Source organism: Oncorhynchus keta, chromosome 1 (genome assembly GCF_023373465.1).
Source record: "Oncorhynchus keta strain PuntledgeMale-10-30-2019 chromosome 1, Oket_V2, whole genome shotgun sequence".
NCBI classification, from domain to species: Eukaryota; Metazoa; Chordata; class Actinopteri; order Salmoniformes; family Salmonidae; genus Oncorhynchus; species Oncorhynchus keta.
Genome location: NC_068421.1, coordinates 36,411,711 through 36,417,710, shown reverse-complemented (window position 1 = coordinate 36,417,710; position 6,000 = coordinate 36,411,711).

Sequence of the window (6,000 nt, the reverse complement as noted above, 5' to 3'; positions counted from 1 at the left end):
TTGCTGCAGGAGGGACCGGTGCACTTCACAAAATAGATGGCATCATGAGGAGGACAATTATGTGGATATATTGAAGCAACATCTCAAGACATCAGTCAGGAAGTTAAAGCTTGGTTGCAAATGGGTCTTACAAATGGACAATGACTCCAAGCATACTTCCAAAGTTGTGTCAAAATGGCGTAAGTACAACAAAGTCAAGGTATTGGAGTGGCCATCACAAAGCCCTGACCTCAAAAAAATTGTGTGCGAGCAAGGAGGCCTACAAACCTGACTCGGTTACATCAACTCTGTCAGAAAGAATGGGTCAAAATTCACCCAACTTATTATAGGAAGCTTGTGGAAGGCTACCCGAAACATTTGACCCAAGTTAAAGAATTTAAAGGCAATGCTGCCAAATACTAATTGAGTGTATGTAAACTTCTGACCCACTGGGAATGTGATGAAAGAAATAAAAGCTGAAATAAATCATTGTCAATATTATTATTCTGACATGTCACATTCTTTAAAATAAAGTGGTGATCCTAACTGACCTAAGACAGGGAATTGTTACTAGGATTAAATTACAGGAATTGTGCGAAACTGAGTTTAAATGTATTTGGCTAAGGTGTACGTAAACTTCCGACTTCAACTGTAATAATATTATTATGCGTGTGCGTGTGTGCGTCTTTGCGAGGGCGGCGTGCGGTGTACTGGAAGAACGGCCTACTTTCCTTATTTTCGCCATAGTTTGAACATGTTGAATGTACGTGTCAAAATGCTTGCTCTTTCCTGCAGTCAAATGACCTAGTGGCCTCATGGGTGGAATGTTATTCATCTTTTCCATAATTTCATAATTGATCAAAATTGTTTTTAAAAATCGGGTGTTTCTATGTCAAATGATTTTGTTATATTTCAATACATCTGTGATATATATAAAGTGTAATATTGGTATGCAAACAAAAAATGTCATACATGTCAACTCTATATCTGACATGGTACAGGTGTCTTCTTTTTTTAAGCACATAACCACGTGTGTGAGGTGTATACTTTTGTTTCAAAGTAGATTTGTTTAAAACTACCAAGAAACACTGATTTAGCCCACTGCAGTAAAAGGTTAACTAGCTAGATTCACTGCAATATCCAATAGGTCTCAATTGTGACCACTAAGATATTTGAATTTACCATGAGCATCATGGTTTACATTTATTGAAAATGTAAAATCTAACATTTGAATGTTACAATTTCATTTTTCAGACTTCTGGTGCCAAATTCGTTTTCAAAGGTACACCATTGAGAAAAAAGCTTGGTCTTGGTACCATTTTGAGAAATGTAATGAAACTTCTCAGAATCATACTAGACACCTTGTTAATGCATAACATGTCACATACACTACCATTCAAAAGTTTGGGGTCACTTAGAAATGTCCTCGTTTTTGAAAGAAAAGCACATTTTTTGTCCATTAAAATAACATCAAATTGATCAGATATACAGTGTAGACATTGTAAATCACTATTGTAGCTGGAAACGGCTGATTTTTTAAATGCAATATCTACATAGGTGTACAGAGGCCCATTATCAGCAACCATTACTCCTGTGTTCCAACGGCACATTGTGTGATCATTGGAAAACCCTTTTGTAATTATGTTAGCACAGCTGAAAACTGTTGGCCTGATTAAAGAAGCAGTAAAACTGTCCTTCTTTAGACTAGTTGAGCATCAACATTTGTGGGTTCGATTACAGGCTCAAAATGGCCAGAAACAAATAACTTGTCAGTCTATTCTTGTTCTGAGAAATGAAGGCTGTTCCATGCGAGAAATTGCCAAGAAACTGAAGATCTCGTACAATGCTGTATACTACTCCCTTCACAGAACAGTGAAAACTGGCTCTAACCAGAATAGAAAGAGGAGTTGGAGGCCCCGGTACAAATGAGCAAGAGGACATTAGAGTGTATCATTTGAGAAACAGACGCCTCACAAGTCCTCAACTGGCAGCTTCATTAAATAGTACCCCCAAAACACCAGTCTCAACGTCAACAGTGAAGAGGCAACTCCGGGATGTTGGCCTTATAGACAGAGTTGCAAAAGAAAAAGCCATATCTCAGACTGGCCAATAAAAATACAAGATTAAGATGGGCAAAAGAACACAGACACTGGAAAGAGGAAGATTGGAAAAAAGTGTTATGAAGAGACAAATCTAAGTTTGAGGTGTTCGGATCACAAAGAAGAACATTTGTGAGACGCAGAACAATGAAAATATGCTGGAGGAATGCTTGACGCCATCTGTCAAGCATGGTGGAGGCAATGTGATGGTCTGGGGGTGCTTTGGTGGTGGTAAAGTGGGATATTTGTACAGGGTAAAAGGGATCTGGAAGAAGGAAGGCTATCACTCTATTTTGCAACGCCATACTATACCCTCTGGACGGCGCTCAATTGGACCCAATTTCCTCCTACAACAGGACAATGACCCAAAGTACAGCTCCAAACTATGCAATAACTATTTAGGGAGGAAGCAGTCAGCTGGTATTCTGTCTATAATGGAGTGGTCAGCACAGTCACCGGATCTCAACCCTATTGAGCTGGTATTCTGTCTATAATGGAGTGGTCAGCACAGTCACCGGATCTCAACCCTATTGAGCTGGTATTCTGTCTATAATGGAGTGGTCAGCACAGTCACCGGATCTCAACCCTATTGAGCTGGTATTCTGTCTATAATGGAGTGGACAGCACAGTCACCGGATCTCAACCCTATTGAGCTGGTATTCTGTCTATAATGGAGTGGCCAGCACAGTCACCGGATCTCAACCCTATTGAGCTGGTATTCTGTCTATAATGGAGTGGTCAGCACAGTCACCGGATCTCAACCCTATTGAGCTGGTATTCTGTCTATAATGGAGTGGTCAGCACAGTCACCGGATCTCAACCCTATTGAGCTGGTATTCTGTCTATAATGGAGTGGTCAGCACAGTCACCGGATCTCAACCCTATTGAGCTGGTATTCTGTCTATAATGGAGTGGTCAGCACAGTCACCGGATCTCAACCCTATTGAGCTGGTATTCTGTCTATAATGGAGTGGTCAGCACAGTCACCGGATCTCAACCCTATTGAGCTGGTATTCTGTCTATAATGGAGTGGTCAGCACAGTCACCGGATCTCAACCCTATTGAGCTGGTATTCTGTCTATAATGGAGTGGTCAGCACAGTCACCGGTTCTTAACCCCATTGAGCTGGTCTTCTGTCTATAATGGAGTGGTCAGCACAGTCACCGGATCTCAACCCTATTGAGCTGGTATTCTGTCTATAATGGAGTGGTCAGCACAGTCACCGGTTCTCAACCCTATTGAGCTGGTATTCTGTCTATAATGGAGTGGTCAGCACAGTCACCGGTTCTCAACCCCATTGAGCTGGTATTCTGTCTATAATGGAGTGGTCAGCACAGTCACCGGATCTCAACCCTATTGAGCTGGTATTCTGTCTATAATGGAGTGGTCAGCACAGTCACCGGATCTCAACCCTATTGAGCTGGTATTCTGTCTATAATGGAGTGGTCAGCACAGTCACCGGATCTCAACCCTATTGAGCTGGTATTCTGTCTATAATGGAGTGGTCAGCACAGTCACCGGATCTCAACCCTATTGAGCTGGTATTCTGTCTATAATGGAGTGGTCAGCACAGTCACCGGATCTCAACCCTATTGAGCTGGTATTCTGTCTATAATGGAGTGGTCAGCACAGTCACCGGATCTCAACCCTATTGAGCTGGTATTCTGTCTATAATGGAGTGGTCAGCACAGTCACCGGATCTCAACCCTATTGAGCTGGTATTCTGTCTATAATGGAGTGGTCAGCACAGTCACCGGATCTCAACCCTATTGAGCTGGTATTCTGTCTATAATGGAGTGGTCAGCACAGTCACCGGTTCTCAACCCCATTGAGCTGGTATTCTGTCTATAATGGAGTGGTCAGCACAGTCACCGGATCTCAACCCTATTGAGCTGGTATTCTGTCTATAATGGAGTGGTCAGCACAGTCACCGGTTCTCAACCCTATTGAGCTGGTATTCTGTCTATAATGGAGTGGTCAGCACAGTCACCGGTTCTCAACCCCATTGAGCTGGTATTCTGTCTATAATGGAGTGGTCAGCACAGTCACCGGATCTCAACCCTATTGAGCTGGTATTCTGTCTATAATGGAGTGGTCAGCACAGTCACCGGATCTCAACCCTATTGAGCTGGTATTCTGTCTATAATGGAGTGGTCAGCACAGTCACCGGATCTCAACCCTATTGAGCTGGTATTCTGTCTATAATGGAGTGGTCAGCACAGTCACCGGATCTCAACCCTATTGAGCTGGTATTCTGTCTATAATGGAGTGGTCAGCACAGTCACCGGATCTCAACCCTATTGAGCTGGTATTCTGTCTATAATGGAGTGGTCAGCACAGTCACCGGATCTCAACCCTATTGAGCTGGTATTCTGTCTATAATGGAGTGGTCAGCACAGTCACCGGTTCTCAACCCTATTGAGCTGGTATTCTGTCTATAATGGAGTGGCCAGCACAGTCACCGGATCTCAACCCTATTGAGCTGGTATTCTGTCTATAATGGAGTGGTCAGCACAGTCACCGGATCTCAACCCTATTGAGCTGTTGTGGGAGCAGCTTGACCATATGGTACATAAGAAGTGTCCATCAAGCCAATCCAACTTGTGGGAGGTGCTTCAGGAATCATGGGGTGACGTCTCTTCAGATTACCTCAACAAAATGACAAAAACAATGTCAAAGGCTATAATTGCTGCAAATGGAGGATTCTTTGACGAAAGCAAAGTTTGAAGGACACTATTATTTCAATTCAAATTCATTTTTTATAACCTTGTCAACGTCTTGACTATATTTCCTATGCATTTTGCAACTAATTTCATGTATGTTTTCATGGAAAAGAAGGACATTTCTAAGTGACCCCAAACTTTTGAACGGTAGTGTACATTTGAACATTTTTAAAGGTAGGAACATGGTTTGTTATCAACTTAACTCACAAACATGTTCTTTCCCTCTCTTCTATATTCTGTTTTTCCACCTACTCTTTCGATCTGTTTTTCAAGTCTTTCTCTCTCACACTTACCCAAATTGTAACTCTTTCAAGCTCTCCTCTTCTTCTTGCCTCTACTTTGCTATTCCCCATGTACTCTGTTTATGGGGGGTGGATACCTGGTCAGTTGTACAACTGAATGCATTCAACTTAAATGTGTTTTCCGCATTTAACCCAACCGAATCAGAGAGGTGCGGGGGGCTGCCATTATTGACATCCACGGCACCCGGGGAACAGTGGGTTAACTGCCTTGCTCAGGTGCAGAACGACAGATTTTTACCTTTGGCAGCTCAGGGTTTCGATCCAGCAACCTTTCAGTTACTGGCCCAACGTTCTAACCACTAGGCGACCTGACGCTTCACTTGATACTTTCTCCTTCTTTACCCCTCGTCTTCCCCCTTCCTCTTCAGGTCTGGCTGTACCATCCATCTAACTCTGTGTTGACCCCTGTGTATCTACGGCTGTGTTTCTGTGGTGGACTCCTGTATATTCACACATCTGCCCCAAGGTTTCCCCTCTCTCACAGACAGGGACAGATGTCTGATAGGCTCAGAACAGAACAGACTGGCGGCACAACCAAAATGGTATATGATGATAGGACAAGAGTGTTTTTCTGTTTCCTGGGGGAGATTATTTTGATAAATAAATAAATAATCTCAAATTTACATGAACAGGATGTTGATGAGCTGCTGTATTGATTGTTATGCCTTATGAAACACAAGGGGAGGACATAACAGGGTACTACAGAATGTCCATAGTAAACTAAGAACGTGTTTTTTGCAGTCTTTCCTGTAGTTTGTACCGCAGTGTGTGTGTGTGCATGTGCGGCTGCGTGTTTGTGCATTTCTGTAGCTCAGTTGGTAGAGCATGGCGCTTGTAACGCCAGGTTAGTGGGTTCGATTCCCGGGACCACCCATACGTAGAATGTATGCACACATG